This window comes from Natator depressus, chromosome 3 (assembly GCF_965152275.1).
Source record: "Natator depressus isolate rNatDep1 chromosome 3, rNatDep2.hap1, whole genome shotgun sequence".
NCBI lineage: Eukaryota > Metazoa > Chordata > Testudines > Cheloniidae > Natator > Natator depressus.
Genome location: NC_134236.1, coordinates 72,886,625 through 72,914,173, shown reverse-complemented (window position 1 = coordinate 72,914,173; position 27,549 = coordinate 72,886,625). Strand labels below are relative to the sequence as shown.

Here is a 27,549-nt window from a genome sequence, read left to right as displayed (position 1 = left end):
CCTTTTCTGGAGGCAGAGGGTATGTCTACAATGCAATTTAAGCCCAGGGTTAGTGGGACTTGGGTCAGCTGAGCCTGGATTAGAGAACCCTGGGCTTGAGTGTCTACACTGATTATTAACCCTACGGTAAGAATTTTCTAACCCAGGCTTGAACGTAGGACTCTAGCGTCCACACTGCAGTACGCGGACCTGAGTCAAACCAACCATACCCAACCTAATCCAACCATATCCAACCAACCTAATGCCATCCTGAAATGCGTCTGCTCTTGCCCTTTGACTGTGGTGCACTGTGGGAAAACTTGACTGTTCACCATGTATGTTACAGGAAGCTTGAACAGCCCACCAAGCAGTCATTTTGGTCTCTGTGCTCCCAGCTACTGGTGCCAACAATATGGAGGAGGCACTTTTTGAAGAACTTCTCTTGCTTGTGATTTTACTCCTGTGTCAGAAATTGGACAGAGCTTCCATGAGACTCTGGTGGACATTTCAGTGGTGTTTTCTGACCCACCAAAAGCACCTGACACAGCTTATGATGGAGGAGGAGCACCCACGCATGGCAGACTCGAACTGGCTGATGCTGCTGATTACACTCTTTATATCCGTGGATGCCTCCTACATAGACCCGTGGTTCTGGCACAGGCCTACAAGCACAGCCTGGTGGGATCACATTGTCATTCAGACCTGGTATGACCAGCAGTGGGTCCAGAAGTTTTTCATGAACAAAGCCACCTTTCTGGACCTTTGTGAGTAGCTTGCCCCAACTCTCCAGCATAAAGTCACATGCATAAAGGCCACCCTTCCCTGTCCAGAAGTGGGTTAGTTGGAAGATGGCTACCCAAGACTACTACAGGTCAGTTGCAAATCACTTTGGTGTTGGAAAGTTGGCTGTGAGTAAAGTGGTGAGGGGAGTATCTGAGGCAATCAAGTTTGTGATTTACCCAAAGGTGGTGGGCATAAAAGATGTTCCTGAAGTTATGGCTGGCTTTGGGGTTTCCAAACTGTGCCAGGCCATTGATGGGACTCATGCAGGCCCTCATTGATCACAGAGGGTAACTTATGAATGTTAATGTGAGTTGCACGGGAAAGAGCATGATACCAGGGTTTTTTTTGCAGATCAAGAGTCTACATTTATGGACAGGCTGAGGGACTATTCCCACCAAATGACATGGTCATAAATGGAGTTCCTGTCCCCACCGTTATTCTGGGGAACCCTGCATATCTGCTTTTGCCTTGGCTTATGAACCCATACCCTGATTGTAGAGGCCCTGGCAAAATATGGCTTAATTACACTCGCAGCTGACTAGGTCATCATCATGCTCCATGGCTGGCTCTGTGCTCGGCTCAGTGCCAAGCACCTGGACAAACTCCTTATAAAATGGGCATGATGTCATTGAGGTGCGGTTCTGGCCCCTGGTTTTCTGGTACTCACTCTTGAGCTTCTTAACCTGCCCCCTGCACTGATCACCAGTCCAGTAATTTTGTAAAGCTGCCAACTGCTGCACTATTTGCAAGTATGCATGGTCATTCCTGGTGCTGTTTCTAAACTCCACTGTTTTACTTGCCTCGCACCAAAGATTTACCAAAATCTGGCTGTGCTTCTGTGACCTTGAATTAAGAGGCTTGTTCTGGTCAGTGTCCACTGAAGGCACAAAAGTTTCTCTGATGGTGTGTTTGCAGCTCAGTGTTCAGGAGACAATGGAAGGGTTAATGGTGACTCACTGAGCTGCTGCAGTACAGCAAGAGGATTGCTTCTGTTTTCAATAGAGTAGATTTGAGATTCTTGGTATAGAGAGGAGAAAGGAAGTTGACCCATGGGATTGTAAGATATATTTTGGAGGGCTCCCAGGATCTGAGTTTGGGGATGGGGAGGAGGCCTGCATCTATACTGCAAAGTAATAGGGTCAAGGCTTGACTTGGGCTCAGACCCTGCAGTCCCCACTCTGGGTCTGAGCCCTGGCTTAGCACGATTTGTGTGTAGATGGAAGGGTGTTAGGCTTAAGCCTGAGCCTGAGCTTACATTGCCATGTAGACATACCCAAAGAGGCTAATAAGAAACATTAATCTTTTTCATTGTGTTTATGTCATGTAGCATAAAGAACATGACCACTGTTTAACTGAAGCTCTTAAAATACTATATATGCACAAGTAAAGCAGGAGTATGCACACTATGACATAGTCCCCAAATAAAAATGTATGTTAAAGAGTTAATGTTGAGAGTATGTATCTGTAATTTAAGAGTAAAAAACTTTTACAGAGCTGTTGTAAATATCTCCAAACCAAGTACGATAAACCCAGAAAATGTAGAGTTAAGATAACATATTTGGATTTTTAAAAATTGTAAAAGTAAGAAATGCAATGAAGGCACCCAACTAATCTTATCTCTGCCCTGTAGGGACATCATGCAATAACCAAGTCCAAAGGCATTTTTGTGTTTGCAGGCCCAGAGGAGTTAACTGATTTTTACAGACACATTTGATTTTTTTTTCCATATTTTTTCTCCTTGTGGTGTTGCTACAGGGGCTGGAAGAACAGACTCACTGCTGTCTCCAGACAACAGGAAATTCTTTGAAAGGTTCTGATCCAGGAAGTGAGCTCTGATGGATCTGAGAAGCTGCAGGGCAAGCAAGAAGTTGAATGAGAGAGTAGAGCTGAGGAACTGCATGTAAGCAGGAAGCTGAACAGAAAGCAAGCGCAAAGCAGGCTGTGATAGGAAGACTTTGAAGCAGGATGTTACCTAACTGCTTCTAACAGAGGAATGAACTAGAAAGTATACACCAGCTACTATGCCTAACTTTCAGTTGGACTGCCCTGAGGAGCCAAGCAAGGTGTTGCTATATTTTACCACAAAGTATAATTGCTCAAACCACTGAGCCTGAGTATTTGCAACTGTTCCTTCCTGCCAACTCAAGGCAATCCTTTCATGTTAGCCATGTGCCTGAGAGTTTATTGGGAGCCATGAAGAGTTAAGGCCTATAGGGCCTAGTTTCTGAAGTGCCTTCAGTGCTTACCTCCAAGTTGTGGTACAACCCCCATGCTACAGAGTTTCTTCAGTGTTAGCACAGCACCGAGTGGCTGTATTAATTACCATGGGAATTACACTAATCAGAGCATTTTAATAAACAACCACCCTTAGCCCAATCTTCCTTGTATTTCTAAACCTTACAGCAAAGTAGGACCATCGGTAGCAAAATAAAATGAAGACAGGAAACAGACATAACCTGATGGTTAACATAACTGATGAGATAGGAAGATCTATAAGAATCTATCCTAGATCTACCTACTGGAGAAACCTCCCCTTTCCCTGTGTCATACTACTGCTGTGGAAATCATCAATGGTAAAAGTATGAGGGAGGTGTTGTCAGTATGTTTTATTTGGAATTCATGGCTTTGGAACTCATTCCTCTGGTCTGAAATAGCCTTTATCTGAAGATCTTCAGAGCAAATTGCAAAGCTCCTTTTGTTCCCATGCATTTGAAAATCAGGGCTGGGGGCTGAAGGAATTGTGAATGGTTGGAGGGAGAGGGAGATTTGAGTTTTTAAGTTGCCTGACTTACTGATAGGATTTATATTAAATTATAGTGCTGCCCTTAGGTATTATTGTGGTGTATTTTAAGTAATATCAAGAGCACTTAAGAGCATATGGATAGTCACCCTTTTTTAGCATTTGTATGAGTCTAAATAAATCAAATACTGTACAGTATATCTTCTGACTCCCAGTGCCTGGAAATATCCCTATGTTGTCTGAAAGTAAAGGAATTCAGATCCCTTTTTATGGACGGAGTGCCCAGGCCCAAGAGTGGCAGCTAGAAAAACCCTGTGGTTTCCCGTGCAACTCTATGCAAAGGTCCTGAGGCTGTGTCTCTGCAGTGAGTGTGGTTATGCGCTGTTTCCACTGCTAGAGTATATGTTTGAAAGCTCTTACAAACTGTTTGGATTCTAATGGGTAGTAGCGATTGCTAGATGCCCTCCATCAAAATGTAGGCAGGGGAGAAGACCCCTGAAAGCAAAATGAGGTAGGATGAATGTTACTAGACATATTAAGTAAGTAAGTGGGAATGGGTCTGTGGAGAGAGAATTGAGGGTGAGGATGGCATGTGTGTGGAAAAGAAGGAGTATCAGCTGGTTGGGGATAGAAGTATGGGTGAAGAAGAGTGCCAATAGGAGAGCATGGGAGTGGGGTTGTAGGAACGCCCTGAGAAGGGAAAATAATCCTGGTGGAGAGAGGGAGGGAAGGTTCCATGGGGATGTAGTCCTTTATGAAAGGAAGGGGACTGGTGGGACTACATAGTCGCATAGCTAATTAGCAGACAAGCTGGGCATTTCCTGTTCAAATATATGATGTCTACATATAACCATGATAATAACAATTGTGCATAAAAAGTAGGCATGCAAATATGCACAATTATATTTTTTGAAAATCTTGTCTTCTAAGGATACATTTGCACTGCAGCTGGGGATGTGATTTGTAGCTCATGTAGACATACCTGCACTAGATTTAATCTAGCCATTTTAATAAAAACATAAGGGAGGACCTAGTAGTGCGAGTTTCAGCATACGCTTCACAAACCTGCCTGGTCTCACTGGATTCATATTCCCTAGTGCAGCTCGCACTGACAGCCATTCCATGTTTGTCCTCACAGCTTTTTAGCAATCTTTTTCAATCTTTCCTCACAGATCATGTATTCTAGACCTTTAATCATTTTTGTTGCTCTCCTCTGGATTTTCTCCAATTTGTCCATATCTTTCCAGAAATGTGGCACCCAGAACTGAACACAATTCTCCAGTTGAGGTCTTATCAGCACAGAGTAGAAGAATTACTTCTAGTGTCTTCTTACAACACTCCTGTTGATACATTCCAGCATGATGTTTGCTTTCTTTGCAACAGTGTTCCATCCTAAGTAGCATACTTTGCATTGTCCATATAGAATTTCATTCTATTTACTTCAGACCATTTCTCCAGCTTATCCAGATAATTTTGAATTTTAATCTTATCCTCCAAAGCACTTGAAACCCCTCCCAGGTTGGTATCGTTCGCAAATTTGATAAGTGTACTCTCTATGCCATCATCTAATTTTGTCCCTTCATGCTTGTGCTGGTTTTTTTAAGTTGTTTAAATCCATCCATCTCTTCTTCCTGGTTAGTAGTATATAGTAGACATGACATGACATCCTTTTTGCTTTTTACCCCTTTTATACTTACCCAGAGACATATCAGCCTCTAGCAGAAATCTCCCAGACAAAAGAAAAACATGCCTTATATTAACAAACGCTTTGTTTGTTCTCTCCTTCTTTTAAATTTCCTAAAGAAAGTCATTAGCCTTGCTTTAATTTGGTGATGCTCTTATGTACTGTCACAGTTCAGGGCAACCATAATAGTCCATGGTCATCCATTCTACAGTCCCAGCTGTTCAGCCATCACCCTTCTTGTGCTGAGACCTGTGTCTCTCTCCCTTCTGAATGAGTTTTTTCCAGGCTGTATAGTTCCCTGCCTACACTGTGAGTTCCACAGCAAGCCAGATGGCCTAAACATCCCATTTCTTCATGTTGCTTTCTCTCCAGAGGCTGTAAACAGCATAATTGCCCACAGTTATAAGGTAACACTTTCTAAGCAAGCACATTTATTCTTAGGTTGAAAGCATTACAGAGAAAACATATTAAAAACAAGCAAAGAATCTGCATGCTAAGCATTGCAGCACCTAACTTTCAGGCACCCTGGGGCCTAGCGAAATTCACAACCCTGAGCTAGGCTTCCAGGCTCCCTATACAATGAATGGGAAGAAGTAGGCACATAAGAATATGATTCAGAAAAGCCGGCATACTGCATGAGGAGTCTCCCAAATACGTCAGTAGGTAATGCTGAAGAGAGGTGTTGTTGTTTAAGCCCTGCCCTTCAAAGGGAGACACCTATCTCCACTTTGGATTCACAGCCATGAACCCTCTCCTATAGTTAGGCACCTAAGCCAGGTCGGCAATTTTTCAGAGAAACTAAGGCCTGGTCTACACTGCGGAGGGGGGTGGTGGTGGGGGATCGATCTAAGTTACACAACTTCAGCTACGTGAATAACATAGCTGAAGTCGATGTACTTAGACCCACTAACCGCGGTGTCTTCACTGCGGTGAGTCGACTGCTGCCGCTCCCCCATCAACTCTGCCTGCGCCTCTCATGGCGCTGGAGTACAGGAATCAACAGGAGAGCACTTGGGGGTTCATTTATCACGTCTAGACCAGATGCGGTAAATCGACCCCCCGCTGGATTGATCACTGCCTGCCGATCCGGAGGGTAGTATAGACATAGCCTACGGCAGCACTCTCTTGATCTCTCCTGCTGAAGCAGTTCTCGGTCTCTCTGAAGAAGCAGTTCTATTGTGTATTCATAAATTAAACATGCTTTGGGCCACAGACACAGTGAGAGTGGAAGTGATTCTAAAGCCCAGGTTAGGGCACTCCCACTTAGGAGACCCTGGTTCTGGTCCCTCTAATTCCAATCTACTCTATTACCATGCCAAAAACAGCTTTGCCCCATCTACACTTGCAGTTAAGTGATTTTTGTTTACACTATTTGGGGGAAAAGGCTACACTGTTGACAACTGTTGTTAGGATTCATTTCCTAGAGTAGACAGGTTTTTGTATACTTCATGGAGAAAATTTGTGACAGTCAACTCTGAAACTGTAACTACAGTTTGTCATATATGTGTTTGCCTGATTATTCTATTCCAATAAACACATTGTTGTGTGTTACATATTAAAAGAGAGAGGTTGTAGTGGTTGTACTGTTATAATAACTGAAAATTAAACTGTTGTTGGGTACTTTAACCATGGAAAGTCAGGTAAGCAATCCCTGCTGGTGGGACAAGAAGGCTGATAGAACAAATCTTTACTGAACCGCACCTAACTGGTGCCTTATTGCATAATTAATCTTATGCCAATTTTGAAAAGCAAATGTTCAGCACATGTTCATAATGTCAAATGATGATGTTTATGTATATAAGAGAGATGAATCTGGCCCACTGAGGTCAAATATGGCCACATATTAAATAACAAGAAAGAGCACATTGATGTGATAAATCAAGATTCCTTTCTAACCAACGAGCATTCAGTTTATTACTTAACTAAATAGGACAACGAAGCAACCACATTTTACACTTGAAGCTATTCCACTTTCAATTTTCTGTAGTGCTACTGGCATTAATCGGCTGTACTGTTAAAATCACCTGGGAAAACAAATTAAATGGAGGTTAATGTACAATTTATACATCACACAACTTGTGCCATGGCCCGGACTGCCACATTCTCATTAGGCTGTATTTAAGAGAAGAATTACCCTATTATTTTAACATTTTGTATCTAATGTTACTAAACTACTGCCTCTTTCTGAACATGTAGTTGTAGCAGTGAATAAAGATCTCTGTATAATAAATTTTTCCAGCTATAAAATATTTTTGATGGTCTAGAGAGCTTCCTTAGGTTTGGCAATATTTTTTTCTGCACTTGCATTATTTGTTGAATGTCTTGGCATGAGTAATCAGGATATTCCAATGCCAGGAGCACATGTACCGGACTGACCTGTTGTTAAAAGTCAAGAAATGAGGGTGTCTACTCTGGCGGTGAGTAAGGGATTTAATTAAATTCTTTTAAAAACAGAGAAGCCTGAAATTAAAATACCATAATGTAGATAATAATCAAGTGTTAATTATCCTGCATTCAACACTGATATGTTAATGGTAATGATGTAACATCTTCACTCAGTTATTCATCATGATAAGGTAATCCTAGGAATTGGAACAAACTCCCACAGCCAGTGAATGAGTAATGCCATGGATTGATACCCCCAAAATGGACAATGCAGAAACTCCAAGAAACATGTTTTGGGAAGCAGTTTGGGTTCAGAAGCTTCCATATTGGGGAAAGTGTAGGGCTGTGATACAACTGACCAGGGCCTGTGTGCTTCACCTGCTAAGTAACAGTGATGTCTTGAATTGTCCTCCAGCAGCACCAATCATACTTAGAAGTAGCAATCTACCAGTGGTTGTTAACAATCATATGCTATCAAAAAGGGTTTTGATATGCTGTGTCTTTTTATTATCTGACATCGCCTATAATGTATAATAAGCCCCTGGGTGAGATCATTTCTACACAGGGTATAAAACATTATCAGTATGATAATATGCAGATATTGATTTCTTGATCCATGGTTACTTGTAGTATCAGCTCTGGAGGAATGTTTGAATGGTACTGCCAGCTAAATGCATGGGAGCTGCACCCTTTTCAACAACCACAGACAGAAGTCTTGCTGGTAGACAGGGGTTGTTACAAGGGTGATTCTTATTCAGAAATGACACCCTCCCTCCACCTGAGCGGACATGAATCATAGAATCATAGAATATCAGGGTTGGAAGAGACCTCAGGAGGTCATCTAGTCCAACCCCCTGCTCAAACCAGGACCAATCCCCAATTAAATCATCCCAGCCAGGGCTTTGTCAAGCCTGACCTTAAAAACTTCTAAGGAAGGAGATTCTACCACCTCCCTAGGTAACGCATTCCAGTGTTTCACCACCCTCCTAGTGAAAAAGTTTTTCCTAATATCCAACCGAAATCTTCCCAACTGCAACTTGAGACCATTACTCCTTGTCCTGTCATCTTCTACCACTGAGAATAGTCTAGAACCATCCTCTTTGGAACCACCTCTCAGGTAGTTGAAAGCAGCTATCAAATCCCCCCTCATTCTTCTCTTCCGCAGACTAAACAATCCCAGTTCCCTCAGCCTCTCCTCATAAGTCATGTGTTCCAGACCCCTAATCATTTTTGTTGTCCTTCGCTGGACTCTCTCCAATTTATCCACATCCTTCTTGTAGTGTGGGGCCCAAAACTGGACACAGTACTCCAGATGAGGCCTCACCAATGTCGAATAGAGGGGAACGATCACGTCCCTCGATCTGCTCGCTATGCCCCTACTTATACATCCCAAAATGCCATTGGCCTTCTTGGCAACAAGGGCACACTGCTGACTCATATCCAGCTTCTCGTCCACTGTAACCCCTAGGTCCTTTTCCGCAGAACTGCTGCCTAGCCATTCGGTCCCTAGTCTGTAGTTGTGCATTGGGTTCTTCCGTCCTAAGTGCAGGACCCTGCATTTATCCTTATTGAACCTCATCAGGTTTCTTTTGGCCCAATCCTCCAATTTGTCCAGGTACCTCTGTATCCTATCTCTGCCCTCCAACGTATCTACCACTCCTCCCAGTTTAGTATCATCCGCAAATTTGCTAAGAGTGCAATCCACCCCATCCTCCAGATCATTTATGAAGATATTGAACAAAACCGGCCCCAGGACCGACCCCTGGGGCACTCCACTTGACACCGGCTGCCAACTAGACATGGAGCCATTGATCACTACCCGTTGAGCCCGACAATCTAGCCAACTTTCTACCCACCTTATAGTACATTCATCCAGCCCATACTTCTTTAACTTGCTGACAAGAATACTGTGGGAGACAGTGTCAAAAGCTTTGCTAAAGTCAAGAAACAATACATCCACTGCTTTCCCTTCATCCACAGAATCAGTAATCTCATCATAGAAGGCGATTAGATTAGTCAGGCATGACCTTCCCTTGGTGAATCCATGCTGACTGTTCCTGATCACTTTCCTCTCGTCTAAGTGCTTCAGGATTGATTCCTTGAGGACCTGCTCCATGATTTTTCCGGGGACTGAGGTGAGGCTGACCGGCCTGTAGTTCCCAGGATCCTCCTTCTTCCCTTTTTTAAAGATTGGCACTACATTAGCCTTTTTCCAGTCATCCGGGACTTCCCCCGTTCGCCACGAGTTTTCAAAGATAATGGCCAATGGCTCTGCAATCACATCCGCCAATTCCTTTAGCACTCTCGGATGCAACTCGTCTGGCCCCATGGACTTGTGCACGTCCAGCTTTTCTAAATAGTCCCTAACCACCCCTTTCTCCACAGAGGGCTGGCCATCTATTCCCCATGTTGCGATGCCCAGCGCAGCAGTCTGGGAGCTGTCCTTGTTAGTGAAGACAGAGGCAAAAAAAGCATTGAGCACATTAGCTTTTTCCACATCCTCTGTCACTAGGTTGCCTCCCTCATTCAGTAAGGGGCCCACACTTTCCTTGGCTTTCTTCTTGTTGCCAACATACCTGAAGAAACCCTTCTTGTTACTCTTGACATCTCTTGCTAGCTGCAGCTCCAGGTGCGATTTGGCCCTCCTGATTTCATTCCTACATGCCCGAGCAATATTTTTATACTCTTCCCTGGTCATATGTCCAACCTTCCACTTCTTGTAAGCTTCTTTTTTATGTTTAAGATCCGCTAGGATTTCACCATTAAGCCAAGCTGGTCGCCTGCCATATTTACTATTCTTTCGACTCATCGGGATGGTTTGTCCCTGTAACCTCAACAGGGATTCCGTGAAATACAGCCAGCTCTCCTGGACTCCTTTCCCCTTCATGTTAGTCCCCCAGGGGATCTTACCCATCTGCTCCCTGAGGGAGTCAAAGTCTGCTTTCCTGAAGTCCAGGGTCCGTATCCTGCTGTTTACCTTTCTTCCCTGTGTCAGGATCCTGAACTTGACCATCTCATGGTCACTGCCTCCCAGATTCCCATCCACTTTTGCTTCCCCCACTAATTCTTCCCTGTTTGTGAGCAGGAGGTCAAGAAAAGCTCCCCCCCTAGTTGGCTCGTCTAGCACTTGCACCAGGAAATTGTCCCCTACGCTTTCCAAAAACTTCCTGGATTGTCTATGCACCGCTGTATTGCTCTCCCAGCAAATATCAGGAAAATTGAAGTCACCCATGAGAACCAGGGCGTGCGATCTAGTAACTTCTGCGAGTTGCCGGAAGAAAGCCTCATCCACCTCATCCCCCTGATCCGGTGGTCTATAGCAGACTCCCACCACTACATCACTCTTGTTGCTCACACTTCTAAACTTAATCCAGAGACACTCAGGTTTTTCTGCAGTTTCGTACCGGAGCTCTGAGCAGTCATACTGCTCCCTTACATACAGTGCTACTCCCCCACCTTTTCTGCCCTGCCTGTTCTTCCTGAACAGTTTATAACCATCCATGACAGTACTCCAGTCATGTGAGTTATCCCACCAAGTCTCTGTTATTCCAATCACATCATAATTCCCTGACATAACCAGGACCTCCAGTTCTCCCTGCTTGTCTCCAAGGCTTTGTGCATTCGTATATAAGCACTTGAGATAACCTGCTGATCGCCCCTCATTCTCAGTATGAGGCAGGAGCCCTCCCCTCACAGACGTTCCTGCCTGTGCTTCCTCCCGGTATCCCGTTTTCCCACTTACCTCAGGGCTTTGGTCTCCTTCCCCCGGTGAACCTAGTTTAAAGCCCTCCTTACTAGGTTAGCCAGCCTGCTCGCAAAGATGCTCTTCCCTCTCTTCGTAAGATGGAGCCCGTCTCTGCCCAGCACTCCTCCTTCATGGAACACCATCCCATGGTCAAAGAATCCAAAGCCTTCTCTCCGACACCACCTGCGTAGCCATTCGTTGACTTCCACGATTCGACAGTCCCTGCCCTGGCCTTTTTCTTCCACGGGGAGGATGGACGAGAACACCACTTGCGCCTCAAACTCCTTTATCCTTCTTCCCAGAGCCATGTAGTCCGCAGTGATCCGCTCAAGGTCATTCTTGGCAGTATCATTGGTGCCCACATGGAGAAGCAGGAAGGGGTAGCGATCCGAGGGCTTGATGAGTCTCGGCAGTCTCTCCGTCACATCGCGAATCTTAGACCCTGGCAAGCAGCAGACTTCTCGGTTTTCCCGGTGAGGGCGGCAGATAGATGACTCAGTCCCCCGGAGGAGAGAGTCCCCGACCACCACCACCCGCCTCCTTCTCTTGGGAGTGGTGGTCGTGGAACCCCCAACCTCAGGACATCGCATCTCATGCCTTCCAACCAGCGGAGTCTCCTTCTGCTTTCTCCCCCCAGACGTATCGTCTGGTCCACTCTCCGCAATGGTACCTGTGGAGAGAACATGAAAGCGGTTAGTTACCTGTGTCTGTGTTGCTGGAACTCGGACATTCCCCCTTCTTCTTCTGGAGGTCACATGTTGCCAAGCTTCTTCACTGGCCTCTTGGCTCTGCAGTGCAACCTGTTCTAAATCTTTAGAGCTTTGTGCCCGTAGAAGCATATCCTGACGTTTGTCCAGAAAATCCTCAGATTCTCGTATGCAACACAGGGTCGTTATCTGTTGCTCCAGACCTTCAATCTTCTCTTCCAATATGGAGACCAGCTTGCACTTTGTACAGACAAAGTCACTTCTGTCCTGTGGAAGAAAGACAAACATGGCACATCCAGTGCAGGTCACAACAGCTGAACCCCCCCCTTCCAGATCACCTTCCTACTATGAGCTTCCTCAGAGAAGTTGGCAAGATGTAAGCCTCCCTGGGCTCACTCCAGGCAAACTCCCAGGCAAACTCCTGCTGTGTGCTGCTCTGCTGTCCCCCACTGCTCAGCTGGTTCGCCGCCGCTCAGCTGGTTCGCGAAGCTCTGGCTATTTTTAAACAGCCAGGCTTCCCTGAAACAAACAAGCAGACAGCCCCAAGGCCCGCCCCCTGCAGGCTACCAGCCAATCAGACACTCGCTCAGGCTCTCACACTGCCCTCCCAGCAAACACACACACGCTCGGATACTTACTCAGCAAACAAGCACTCGGATACTCACCAATCCCAGGCAAACTCCTGCTGTGTGCTGCTCTGCTGTCCCCCGCTGAAATAACATGAAATAACAGGACTCATAAATGTAGGATTGCCATGACCCTGCACACTTTTGGACACCGGAAGCTGAGTGCCGGTTCCTACAGCACTTCAAGTGCTAAGAGAAGCAGCAGGAGTATCTTCAGTAGCTGTTCATTGGATTTTGAGTAACCTTTTTCTATTTTAAAAATGAATTCCTTCTCCTGGATTATGGTAGGAGGACTGGGCTTTGAGGGAAGTAGAAATATAAGGGAAGGAGGTGAAATGGATGACGTTGCTGCGCTCTGAAACTATTTGTGAATTTGATAAATAGTTTTTGGGGGGGTGGGGAATTGAAAAAGTCAAAAAGTTTCATTTCAACTTTTTCATTTTGAAACATTTCATTGTGAAATTTTTCAAATGTTTTGTTTCAACTTTTTCAAAATGGTGTTCCATTTTGAAATTTGGCCAGTTGAAAAACACATAGCCATAAAGGTAAAAAACAAACAAAAAAAACCACCCTAAAATAACTGAATCAAAACTAAAAAAATGGCAATGATTCAACTGAAATGTTTTGGTCTATTCAAAACAATTTTTCCAGTATTTTGATTTTACACAAAAAAAATAACAAACTGATTTTGGTTTGAAATTAACCTTTTTTTCTTTTTTTTCAGATTTTTTGGTTCAGCTCCTGAACCAAAAAAAAAAACCACAGTTATTCATTCAGCTCTAGTAATGAGTGAGTTGGGAGGAATGACAGTGATAATTTAAAAACATCTGTAACTAACCATAAATGTATCTAACACCAATTAATGCCAATTGCAATAGACATTTTTTGTGTGATGTTTCTAATCAGTCAGCTAGAATCTGCACTGAGGCCATCAATTTATTGCACATAAACTACTAAGCACCCTTCAGATGATAACAACTTTCACTCATTATTGGTGTGATGTAGATTTGAGCAAGTGACAGAGAAAAGATAAGAAAAGCTGTGGACCTCATGGCCAATCTCGCTGATGAAAAGTGTTTACATGTCAGAAATCACGTTTTTTATTTTAACAATTCAAGTTTCCAAACACAGAACCTGACATTTACCAATGATATTCTTTTTCTAAGGTAAGCTGTAACAGCCAAAACTGCCTCATAATTGTTAGCTAATCATAGCTTCCTTGTATTGCCAGTACATCCCTCCTTATTGCTGATTATTATTTACATGCTGTAACAGGGCCTCCTGGTTCCTCCTTCTGTCCCAGTCTACAAACTACACAGAGACCCTTGTGCTGGTCCAACACCAGTTTATTTACAAATGGATTCCCACCACCTTCATAATATATTCAGCTCTCGTAACAAACATGGGAGAGCAATCTCTCTCTCTCCCTCTGCTGCCTGCTTCCCTCTTTCCACTTCCTTCCTGTACCTATTTGTGGGTGCTGCCTCATGGCTTAATTAGCCTTTCTGTCCCGCCCCACCCACAGAGTAGGCACGACTCTACTTAATCAGCTCCATTCTGCCTTGCTTGATTGGAGCTGCTGTGAACAGAGTGCTGACTCAGCCTTTCTTGCCTAGCACTCTGTCACACATGCATCTGTATAGAAAACTTTGTAGAGCACCAGCAGCGTGGTAGATGCCATTTTGTTCGTATCTTGAGTCTAAATCATGGAACATAAGCACCATTCCTAAAACATATCATACAACTTCAGCAACTTGTGAAACGCCTGTTTGGTATCCAGATCATACAACAGATAACTTTGTACAGATAACTCATCATGAATTTCCACAAACATGACATAAGACTAAATACTGTTGCGATTTGCAACTTTCTTAATGCTGCTATTTAAGGCTATGATTTAGTCACAGGTATTTTTAGTAAAAGTCATGGACAGGTTAGGGGGAATAAACAAAAATTCACATTCCGTGACCTGTCATGACTTATACTACAAATACCCCTGACTAAATGTTGGGGCGGCTGCCGCTGTGGGGGGGCTGCAGCTATGGGGGTGCCCGGGGGGGGCATGCCACGGGGAGGGGGGCACTGCTGGAGGGAGTGGCCTGGGGGACCGTTGCTGGGGGGACTGGGGCCAGCAGCACCAGTGGCCGGGGGCTGCAGGAGCAGTGGCTGCTCTGGCCACCCAAGGGACAGCTGTCGGACGTGGCCGGAAACCACTGCTGGAACAGCTGTTGTGATCACCCCAGGAACGACTGCGGGGACCTACCAGAGCGGCAGCTGCTCCAGCCACCCAAAAGACCACTGCTTGACTGGTCCCCGGGGCCAGCCACACTGGCCGCTGCTCTGGCAGTCCCCAGGGCCAGCTGCCTGGGGCCGCCCAAGCAGCAGCCATTGTGGCTGGCTGCAGAGCTGCCCAAGCAGCTGTGTGCAGAGCCCTGGGGTCAGCCACACTGGCTTCTGCAGAAGTCACAGAGGTCACGGAAAATCACAGAATCCGTGACTTCTGCGACCTCCATGACAGACACAGTGCCCTAGTGATAGTCACTTCTTACTCCCTTTTTTTCTCCTTACTCAGGATCATACCATACTCTGTATTATCTAGGTGAAAGGAAAGAAGGCACAGGGAACATTTTCTTCTTCCTAGTAACTCTCACAGCAGCAGGAGAGGCTAGACTCCTAACTTCAGTACTAATTTGGTGTCTGACTCAAGTACATGTCAAGAAGTTTATGTGGCCTGACAGGTTGGGGGTGCGGTCATATCATAGGGTCCTCCACACATATGCTGTTTTTGTCAATTTATGTAAGTGAGGCTCAGACACAAAGGCCCCTATTCTGACACAAAAGGAATAATCTGAAATTAAGATCTTCAAAAATCTAAAAACCTGGGCCCTCTGATGACCAACTAGATTCAAGCAATAAAAAGGTAAAATTCTTTGAATAAACAATTTGCTCTCCTCTAATTTAAACTATGCTAAATACAGGAACTATATTTTCCATTTCATGTGAATATCAAGGCCTTGACTTTGTTAAGTAGCTTCTATTTTTGTGGGGCAAGTTCATGCCTTTTAATTTCACCCACAATTTAACACCCACAATGTAATATGAACACAAAAGCTAGAATTTAGAAATGTAACTACACTACATGACTGTCATTGTTCCTGGTGTCTCACTCCCAGGGAAAGAGGAATACTTCTGCCTACCCCATCTCAGACCCCAGCAACACAGCTGCTTCCTCCCTGTTTATCTTGAAGTCAAGTTGGCAGGAGAAGGGACAGTCCCATTAATCCATCTTCCCTACCTTTCATGCTGAGGGTAAGGAACTTGAGCTGGGTCCTCGCTTCCTCTAGACTCAGAGAGGGCTGATGTAGCTCATGATCTTTATTACTTTTTATACAGCAAGATTGAGCAGAATTTTATTCTGTTCCACAAGTCAACAACAGAATTTGTTAATGACTATGCATTCCATTTGCAGAATGTTGCAGACACATGATCCAGAGAGAATACAAGTTGATTTTCAGACTCCAGGATGAGATAGCAGCAATGTTGGTTAGAAAAAACATCTATTAGCATGTAAACTGTGCACATTTGAACTGAAAGTCATTGACTGACAATGAACAAGTAAACACACTATGTCATGTTGTCAGACTCACTTTTCAGAGGATAACAGCACTTTCAGAAAAATTATGTTGCCTTCTGCTTGTCCTTGGTGGATGAGAACTCTCATCCTGACCCGAGTGGATGATCAGCTGATGTCCTGAATCATGGGGATTGATTGTTTTCGAATTAATGCTCAATTATGAGTCCTATAAAAGATTAATTTTATTTTAATTTTACATCAGAATCATCTATAATATTCTGCAGAAATTAATTTCATGGGTTAATTACCTCTTGTAATAATAATATCCATTTCATGTGTGTTTCTTTTAAGTGTCAGAGTTCTTGTATTATGGGAAAGAGTATATTGGAGCCTCTGACTAGTCTTTATATTAAACATATTTATTCATCTTCCTCTGCTTCCCAACTAAATAGTTCAAGGCTTCTTTCTCTCTAGTTATATAGAATCTCAACCCTCCCACATACACACACATGATCATTTCTTTTCACCTTCTCTGGACCTTTTCTATTTCTGCAGTTTCATTTTTGAGATGAGGTGACCAAAACTGAAAACAGTATTCAATGCGAGGATTTACCATTGATTGATATTATGGTAGTATATTATTTTCCATATTGCTCTCTATCCCACACTTATTACTTTTTGACTGCCACTGGATATCAAACAGAGATCTTCATTCTCTGATCCATAATGATGCCTAGATCTTTTTTTCTGAGAGGTCCTAGATGTGACCTCTCCTTCACTTTCAGCATCTAAGTGCATTACATCTGCAATATATTGTGCTGGGGCTAAATTATCATTTTATGGTCTGGGACCTCAGTTCTGAACCTGAATCTTCTTGCAATTAGAGATGTGTGAAACTACCAGTTTTCACTTTGTGAGTATTCATATGTGAAAAATGACAGTCTTATGCCTGCAGTTTTTGTCTGTTCTCTTATTTCTGCTTAGGTTTGGTGGGAATACAGCAGGTTAGGCTACAGATATTTCATGCATCCTGTTTCTGTTGACTTTGGCACGTAAATGTATCCTGCCGATCTGGACAACAGACCTGGCCCCAAAAACAGCCAGCTGTCTGAGTCTCCTAAGGGATTATGCCCCAGTGGAGCAACTGTTTCCTTTCTGAATCAGAAGGCAGAAAACGTTTATGATAAATGGGGAAAAGCCACTGTAATAACTGAATTCTAAACAAAGAGAAATTAGATTCCCACTAGACTGAGGCTGAATTTAAAATCCCCACTCCCTGCAAAAAGCTTGAGTGGCTAAGTTTTCAGTACGGGAACTCCATGGGCTAGAAATGATAAAAATGAATTGCCCAACCAGTGGGCAGCTCATGAGGCCACAGTGTCTCCAGGCTGACATTGCTATCATGGCCCTCAGCAGAGATTTGGTCCCCATTGTGCTGGGCATTATACATGCAAAGAACTGACAATCTAACTATCAGATGAAAGATAACAGATCCAATAACCTGGCCCATTCAATGGCACATCACAAACCATTACCTGGGAATAGCATTGGCCTATTTGGGACTGGCATGGTATAGAGAGGAGATTCTGCAGAGGGCTGCAGTTAGCCTTCAGTGATACAGAGCATCTAGCATGGGTTTTCCATGAATAGCTGAAACATCATGGTTCACCAGTGCTTCCAGAACTCTCTGCTGTACAACACAGAATTTTCTTATACCAAGATTACTGGAGCTAATAAATTATGTAGATATTTGTTTATATTTTTATACATATATAAAATGATTCTCTCTTCTGCAAAACCTGATAGCAGGATCTTTCTCTAGATTTTTGGCAGCCAAAGGTTTTTCAAAGAGCACTAGTTACAGTGATGTGGTACTTATGGGCCTCTAGAATCATAATATTCAGCTTTGGAGTTTTAAAGTTCGGTTGGTGTGCAGCTGGGGCCCGGGGTAAGGTAGGTTGCCTACCTGACATAGCTCTGTGCAGTTCCTGTAAACAGCCACCAAGTCTCAGTGGCCCCTAGGCACTGGGGTGGCCAGGGACTGGGAGGCTCCGTGTGCTGCCCCAACCCCAGTGCCAGTTCCGCAGCTCCCATTGGCCGGGAACCACGACCAATGGGATCCGCAGGGGGCAGCACCTGCTGGAGTGAAGGCACCGCAAAGCCACCTAGCCGCCCACGTGCCTAGGACTGCAGGGACCTGGCGGCCACTTCCTCTGAGCCGCGATAAGTGCCACTGGGACCCCGCGCCTCCCACCCACACCCCAACCCCCTGGCCCAGCCCGGAGCCCCCTCTTGCACCCCAAACCCTTCATCCCTGTCGCCACCCCAGTGCCTGCACCTCCAGCCCAGAGCCCATATCCCTTCCCACACCCCAAGCCCCTTCCCTAGCCAAGTGAAAGTGAGGGTAGGGAAGAGCGTGCGATGGAGGGAGAGGGGATGGAGTGAGTGGGGCGGGGCCTCAGAGAAGGGGCGTGGAATGGGCATGGTCTCAGAGAAGGGAAGGGGTGAGGCGGGGCAGGGCAGGGGTGTTCCATTTTGAGTGATTAGAAAGGTGGCAACCCTAGTGTTTGTTGGAACAAAAAGTCAGGCTAAATAAAAGCTTACTCAGCTTAGGAGCCTCACGTTCCTATCAATATTCAGAATCAGCACAAGGTATACCAGGGAGGCTGCCAACACTATATGCATTCTTATTATGGTAGATCGAGCAAGATCCATTTAGACCAAGACGGCTTGATAGCTTTCATCCAATCTGGCTAGAAATGGAAAAGTATTCCTAAATCTACTGCAGGGTGGCAGACCATTCAATCATTCTCAGGCTTGCATTTTTGTGTTGTGATTTAATTGTTTAGATTTATGTCTGCTTATTGATATTCCAATCCTTATCCTTAGATTTTTTTTTATTTTTAGATTACTTTAGATTATTTTTATTTTTATTTTCATGCAAAGATAACTAGCCTTCTTCCCTCTACAAGTTTATAGATATAACTTTAAGGGAAGAGAGCTAAAAATTACAGTGCTGCTGTAAGGATATTCAAAAATATTTCCAAACTTTCCTTAATGCCAAGTTGATTCTATATATATTTTTCCCGTGGAAACACTCTTTAATTTGTGCACAACTTTGTCAGGCAAACAAGAAATAACCAGTAGAAATTAAAATGGTTATATTAAATATTTACAATAATGGCTATTACATCATGATATTAAAATGACTTGGTGATTGTTCATAGATAGTTTTATCTATTCCTAATTGGCAAACTTGCAAAATAAGATACAGTATCACTTACAGGTGAAATTCATCACTGTGCAGAGTGCCAGCATTAGGCCTATATACTAAGTCTCAAATCTCTCAAAATTTAGTTGAAGTGAGATTAAAGTGGTATTATATTGGTCCATTTCATAGGAGTGTATTTCACTCTACTAGAAATATTTTTCCCTACTGGAGGCTAATATTGGTCATCTTTGGGGACAAAACAGTTACAAATACTCCTGCGTATTAAACAATAAAGGAATGGCACTGACTTTATTAAAAACAAAAGCAGAAAACTATACTGTTTGTCCAAAGGCTAAAGCATTAATACAGTGTTTTGTACCGCTACTGTTGAATGATGTAGTACCTTTAGGGTCTGCAAATAGAAGGACAAGAATTGAAAGGAGGGGAAAAGGGGAGGGGTGGTCCCAGTTAATACAAAGGCAAAAATGGAGGACATTTGACCCCTAATGGGAAAGAAAGAAAGAAAGAAAGAAAGAAAGAAAGAAAGAAAAAGCTAATTAAAAGGCTGAGGAAAAATAGAGGTGAAAATACATATTTTCAGATGAAAATCAGATCTGAATGAAATTATGACTTAACTGGCATCACAAAAAGTTGGTGGGATAAATCTCATAACTGGAATACTGGTGCAGAAGGGTATAGCTTGTTCGGGAAGGAGAGGCAGGGACTGTTTTGAAGTCCATAAGGAGGTGAGAGGCAGACCAGATGAAAGTCTCTGGATGAAGATAAAAGGGAAAAAAACAGGGGCAATGGCATGGAAGGGGTGTATTATAAATCATCAAAACTGGAGGACGGAGTGGATGAGGTATTTGTGGAACACGTAACAGAATATTCAAAACACAACATCTGATAGTAATGAGGGACTTTATCTACCCAGATATCTGTTGAAAAAATAACACAGAAAAACAAAATCTCCAGTAACTTTTTGGAATGCATTGGGACTTCTTGTTTCAGGAGGCAGAGGAAGTAACCAGGGGGATAAACATTTACTCTTCATTCTTACTAACAGGGTGGAATTGGTTGTGAATCTGAAGGTTGAAGTCAACTTGTGTGAAAGTGATCATGAAATGTTAGATTTCAAAATTCTAATGAAAGGAAGGAGTGAGAGCAGCATAAAAAGCAGACTTTAACAAACTCAGATAACTGGTAAGCAGGGTCCCTTGGGAAGAGAATCTACAGGAGAAAGTTGTTCAGGAGAGCTGGCAGTTTCTCAGAGAGACAATATTAAACGCACAACAGCAAACTATCTCGAGGTGAAGGAAAGATAGGGAGAATAGTAAGAGGCCACTATGGCTGTATCAGGAACTCTTTAATGACCTGAATATCAAAAAGAAATCCTACAAATAGTGGAAACATGAACAAATTGCTGAGGAGGAGTACAAAAGTATAGTGCAAGAATGTAAGGATAAAATCAGAGAGGCTAAGGCCCAAAGTGACTTATACCTAACAAGGAAGATAAAAGGCAATAACAAATTCTACGAATATATTAAGAACAAGAAAAAGATGATGGAAGTGTAAGCCCTTTTCTTAGTGGGGAAGAAGAGCTAAAATGGATGCAGTTTTCACTGAAAAGGTTAATTGCGACCAGATGCTTAACTCAATTAATATTAATAACAAGGGGAAGGAACACAAGCCAGAATAGGGAAAGAACAGGTTAAAGAATATTTAGAAAATTTAGACATATTTAAGTTGCCAGGGCCTGATGAAATTCATCCTAGGGTACTTATGGAACTAGCTGAAGCAATCTCAGAAGCAACAATGATTATCTTTGAGAACTCATGAAAGACAGGTGAGGTCCCAGAGCACTGGATAAGGAAAACATAGCACCTATCTTTAGGAAAGGGAACAAAGGTTGAGACTCTAGCCCAGTATTTTGCTACATCTTGCTAATACAGTGTACGCTGGTTATTATAGGCAAATGTTTCTTGAAAGGAAAAAGATCACCCTTGAACATTTTCTATAATAATTCTAAATCAGTAATAAAAATCAGAAGAAATAAATAAAATAGCATAGTGGCTAGCATTTTCAGAGTTCCTTACAAGGATTAATTCATCTCCAAAAAACCCTCTTTGGATAGGGGAGAAAGTATCATTGTCTCCAATTCAGAGATGAAGAAACAGCCAACAGGACTTGATGAGTCTCCGCTTGCAGCATCAGACTCTAAAGGTACATCTACATTGCAGTGAAGGACCTATGGCATGGTCACTGCTGGTCTGGGTCAACTAACTTGGACTGGGAGGGCTTGGACGGGGGGGGGGGGGGGGCTAAAAATTGCAATGTAAATGTTCAGGTTTGGGCTGGAGCCTGGATTCTGAGATCCCACGAAGGGGGAAGGCCTCAGAGCTTGGGGTCCAGCATAAGCCTGAGCATCTACAGTGCAATTTTTAATCCCACAGCCTGAGCCCTGAGAGCCCAAGTCTCTGAGACTCTGTGCTGTGGGATTTTTATCGCAGTGTAGACACACTGACAGTGGCTCACTGAATGTCAGTGTAGTAACTGTGGTGTTAGATTTGGGAATGCACGGATCCCAGTCATGTGTTCTCTAACCACTAGCTGATACTGATTCTTCTAATAGATATAAAGTGGTTTAACAGTATTGTTATGTTTTTTTTACTGTAAATGGGATTCTATGATTTTAGTAAGATTCTATCAATTTTGTTGTAATTTAGTTGTAGCCTGTTTTCCTTTTTTAATGAAGAGTAATGAAAGAAAGTTGTATAGTTATGGAGTCTTCCATTGTCCTCTCTGAGCAATACATAGATATTTAGCTTGTTTCTGCTCTTGTTTAAGTCACTGGGAGCAATATCAGTGACATTGCCGTGTTTAACAGTCTCCAAACATCATCTAATTCTTCAAAAATAACAAACAGAAAGTAAATAAAACGTATTGTCCAACTGAACACTATTGGCCAAATCTTCAGTGGTTTTACTCATTCCTTAGTAAGGCAAAACTCCCACTAACCTTTAGTAAGAGGTTTACTTGGGTATGGTCTGAGTTAAAAACTTCAGGTATTGGTCTCTAATAAATACAGAAACATTCTCTACAATATTGCTATGTTGACAAATTTGAATTAGCTACAGATAATGGATAGCAGAGAGCTAGAGCCCAGGGCAGATACAAATTTATCTGTGGATGAGGTTATCCACGGATATAAATCAGACAGCCATGGAGCTGCAGGGCTCTATTGGGAACCATAGCAGGAAAAGCAACAGCGTGTCAGGCTGCCACTCGCAGGAGCCAGCGCCCCGCTTGGTTAGCTCCTCTGTGGAGTTGTCTGAGTCTCCTTTCTGGGGGCATGTGAGCCACTTGCCCACACAAGCACGACCAGGGACGGCTGCCAGTTAGCCTGGTGCCTGTCCCAGTGGGTGGGGCAGGAGGTGGTACAGCCATGCCAGAGGAGCTGCCTGCATAGGGCACTGGCTCCTGGGAGTGGCAGCTGGACATGCTGCTGCTTTCGCTGCTGTGGTTCCCGATAGAGCCCTGCAGCTCCACGGCTATCCAGTTTACATCCGTGGCTATCCACATCCGCAGATATAAATGTTGCATCCACACAGGGCTCTACAGACAGCTTTACTTAGAGGTGATGTGTCCTAAGATACTAGTGGCATGTTTCTCCTCTCAGTTACACTGGTGTAAATCAGGAATAACTCCACTGGAATACATGAAGTTACACTTCTGTGGAAGTAGTGTAAGGGTCTGGTTTCACTATAGCGTTAACCTGGGTGATTGGCACCCAGGACTGAGCACCTGGTTCACCTAGCTCTGGTGTGAGCAGCCATTCACTCACGTGCGGCACTAGGACTTCTGAGGGGTATGTCCCCTGGTACTTTGTGATGCAGTAAGCTGAGCCACTCTATGATTTTTCCCAATGAATTGTGGAGAACTTGCCTGTGAATTGTGGAGAACTTCTGGGCTCATGGGGGGAATTTGGGCAAGGCATTGGAGGACTACTAGAACTGAAGTGAGTTTGCCTGTGTCCACACTGCAAAGTGGGTGGGTTACCAACTTCAGTTTAAGCAGCACTCACACTTTAGCCTATGTCACAGACACGCCAGCTAGCCTGGGTGTAAAAAACCACTCTACTCAGGCCAGAGAGTTTGTGTGTGTGGAGGGGAGCTGGATTAGAGATAATCCCGAAGAGGTACTAGTTAACTCTGCAGTCAAGACAAGCTGACATTGTGAGGAGAATCCAACCCTAGAAATGGAAAAGTATTTCTGTTCTCTTAAATTTTGCAGGCTACCTAAGTGAAGCTACTAACTACACAAATCCTATAAACTTTGTTTGTTCTGAGACAGTGACTTACATTTTAAGAGTAACTACACGAAACTACAAATTCTGGAATCAAATTATCTAGTCTCAAGGTCACATTATTATGTTTTAAATTCTGTCCTTTTAAACATTCTGACAGGCTCACTTGCCCAATAACTCCAGAAGATTTAGCAATAGACAAGGGAAAATATCATATTCCTCAGACACATTTTTTTCTTTTTATATGACACAGCTATATTTATTTAGAGAACCTGACCTACCCACTTGACCTATCACAGGCAGACCTTGAGGTTTCTGAGCCAAAGAGAACAATTAACAACCAGATAGCCTATAATAAATTAGTAACAAATTGAATTGTTATAATCTACATTTATATTATAGTCTATATTTCCAACTACTGTGTTCCAGCTAAAGGTCTGCAGTATTTACATTACAGTTCTCTATGTCAGAACTATTGTCAGACTATTATATTAAAGGATAACAAAGAACGTGAGAAAAATACTATTTTAAAATTAAAAGAAAAGAAAAAGTGCCAGCATAATGATACTGTAGTACAGTGTACACTGAAATACATTTCCTGCATCCTTGGAATATCTCAGAGAGACATTAATAGCCTCATGCATACCTCTCTCTGATATACAGTGTGTCAAATAAATCAAAATGATTTTTTTGTGATAAAGCCAACTGTATAACAATTTACCAAGGCTCCTGGTGAGTTCTCCATTGCTGACAATTAAATCAAGTCTGGAAGTTTTTCTAAAAGCTGTGCTCTAGGAATGATTTTGGGAAGGTTCTGTGACCTGTGTTGTACAGGAGATCAGAGTAGATGATCACTTTGGTCCCTTCTGGCCTTGTAATCCATGAATCATATGAAATATGAATTATACCCAGTGATAATCAATTAAGGAATAAGACATGACACAGAACATACTGCACTAACACATTTTGGGTGCAGTCCTGAAAGACACAGAGCTATCACTACCCCCATGGATTTCAATGTTTCTGAAGGGTACTTAGAATCTCTCAGAATCAAACCCTACATGGCTTCCATTTCAATTTTGAGATATGCAGAGAGATTTTCAAAGGTACAAACAGGACTTAGGCACCCAGATCCCATTGAATGTCTATTATTTCCTGTTTTTGATTGCAAAATTATAAGATCCCTTCAATGAGTTCAACCCCACTCATCTTTCTGTAGCCCCTGTGTAATGATCATTATATTGGAGGCTCACCTGGGCTTTGCAGAAAGGGTGCAGGTGGGTTCAGAGGCAGAAAATCCTCGTCGCCAAAATTTTGTATCAACCAGGCAAGGTACTAACAAGCTTCAACAGGACTTTATTTTCAAAGTGGAAACCTCTTTACCAAGCTGCTGCTGCACGCTTTGTAGCTTTCTCCCAGCCTCTCAACTCCTTCTCCCTCCTTCCTGTTTCCTGTCCTTTCAGACTCCCAACAGCCAGTGCTGCATATTCTAATAATTACAAGCAACATCTAAACACCACAATAGCCCAGCCCCTAGGCAGCAGCTAAGCTGTTCTCAGCACAGTTTTCCGGGGTGGGACACAAATATGGCTTTAAAACATCTATATATCATTTGTCCACACAATTAATTACAAGCACAAATTACCTCAAAAAAATTGCTGGCCAGCTCCAGGCATTTTTAATAGTAAGACCCTCAATGTAACATTTCCCTTCACCCATTTCATAACGAATCATAATGAAGAATGTGTTTAACTGTGAACATAATTAGAGGTGCTGCTGTTGGGACATTACAGAGACAAGGTGGGTGAGTTAATATCTTGTATTAGACCAACTTCTGTTGGTAAGAGAGGCAAACTTTCAAGCTACACAGAGCTCTTCTTCAAATGTTTTCACTCTTTTTCTTAAAGATTAAAAAAGAATATTCTTTGTATCTGATAGCTGCAAAACTAATAACCAAAGCCAATCCTCTCAAAGACACAGATGCAGGAAAGCATCTCTGTTAAGGAAAATGCTTAATCATGTGCTTAAATCCCATTGAATTTCAAAGGGATTTTGATCTGAGGAGGTTCAGGTATTCCAGAACAGCCCGCCTTGGTTTAAAAAACAAACATATTATCCACTCATTATTTGCTAGCATGTATTCAAATAACGACTTACTCTTGGGAAGAATACCCATAATTTGATATATATCTCACAGCCTAAGTAAATACAAAAATGCTGCCAAGTATGCCTATATAAAACTCATCTGTATTCACTATGGACTAGATTCTAATACTTTCATTCACACTGAATAGTTCCTTGCTCCTCAAGCAATCCCACTGAAATCAATGTGAGTAAGGTATTGGATTCTGGTTTATATTGACTCCTTGTCTACTTTAAGGTCACTTTAAGTGGTTTCAATGGGCTGGAGAATTTGGCCCATAAATTCTAATTTTCACTCTTTCATTTGACTAATGCACAAATTAAATATATCTTGGAAAGATATACGAGTCTGATTTGTATAAGACATATGGGTGTGATTTCAATAAAAATAGTTGTATGCTGAAAATTCTGTCTCTTGGTCCATATTGCAGGGCACAAATTTAATTTCAATAGTACTGTGTTTCATGAGCTGCACTGAAAGTCATGTTCAGTTTCCTTAGCCAAATGTATCTAAGATAGATAGGAATGGATACCTTCAAGAGAACTAGCATTCACAAACTTGTCCTACTTATTTTTGTACTGAATTCATGAATCAATTCTTAACATATGAATCTAACCTCAATGTAAAATCATAAAAGACATTCTACAGAATAATTGTGAAACACTATATCCTTAAAAGATGGCAACATGGTACACACAATAAAATATAGTTCTATGTACCCAGGGTCCAATTTTCCACTGTTCTTAGTCAGAAAAATTCAACTGAAGCCAAGTGTTATGCCCATTTACAGCAACATTTTACACCAACAATTTAATCTGACCCATATTGTGCTTTACACATCGTCTAAACTGGTTCATCAATTGTATTATGTATTATACCAGTATTATGTATATACATACCAAATGTATTATAACCAGAACAATTCAAAAACATGAGGCAATAGTATCCTCAAGAGTTGAGAGATCATATAGATTTTCCATTTTCTTCTCGGTTAAGAAATATGTCTTGTTTCTTCAGTACTCTACTTTAATCTCTTTAAAATATTCCTATTATTTCATTGTCCTTTTTATACAACAATAAATACAGTATCGAAATTACTAGTGCCACCTATTGGCGGAAAAGGAGAACTGAATGTAATTCTAACTGAAATAACAGGTTTCAGAGTAACAGCCGTGTTAGTCTGTATTTGCAAAAAGAAAAGGAGTACTTGTGGCACCTTAGAGACTAACCAATTTATTTGAGCATAAGCTTTCGTGAGCATAATGCATCCGATGAAGTGAGCTGTAGCTCACGAAAGCTTATGGTCAAATAAATTGGTTAGTCTCTAAGGTGCCACAAGTACTCCTTTTCTTTTAACTGAAATAAGAAATAAGAAATTGGTTGCACCACCTATAGGACAGAGAACAGAAAAGTCTACTTAGGGTATATCTGCACAGCAATTAGAAGCCCACAGCTGGCCAGTGCCAGCTGACTTGGGCTTGCAGGGCTCAGGCTAAGGGGCTATTTAACGGTGGTGTAGACATTCCGGGTTCAGGCTGGAGCCTGGGATCTAGGATCCTGAGAGGTGGGACGGTCCCAAAGCCCAAGCATCTACACCACAATTAAACAGCCCCTTAGCCCTCAGTCAGCTGGCCTGAGCCAGCCGCAGGTTTTTAATTTCACTGTA

At 42.8% G+C, this 27,549-nt stretch overlaps 1 long non-coding RNA gene across 1 annotated transcript in view; it reads right to left on the bottom strand.

Moving 5' to 3' along the window:
* Positions 1-16,417, bottom strand: part of LOC141983912 (uncharacterized) — a 40,216-nt gene extending 23,799 nt beyond the window's left edge. Inside the window, exons 1-3 of the long non-coding RNA XR_012638572.1 lie at positions 16,297-16,417; positions 12,689-12,733; positions 12,018-12,290 (exon numbers count right to left, since the gene is read on the bottom strand). This is a non-coding gene — a long non-coding RNA (uncharacterized LOC141983912). The remainder of the gene's footprint in view (positions 1-12,017; positions 12,291-12,688; positions 12,734-16,296) is intronic.
* Between the last annotated feature and the right edge of the window lie 11,132 nt (positions 16,418-27,549).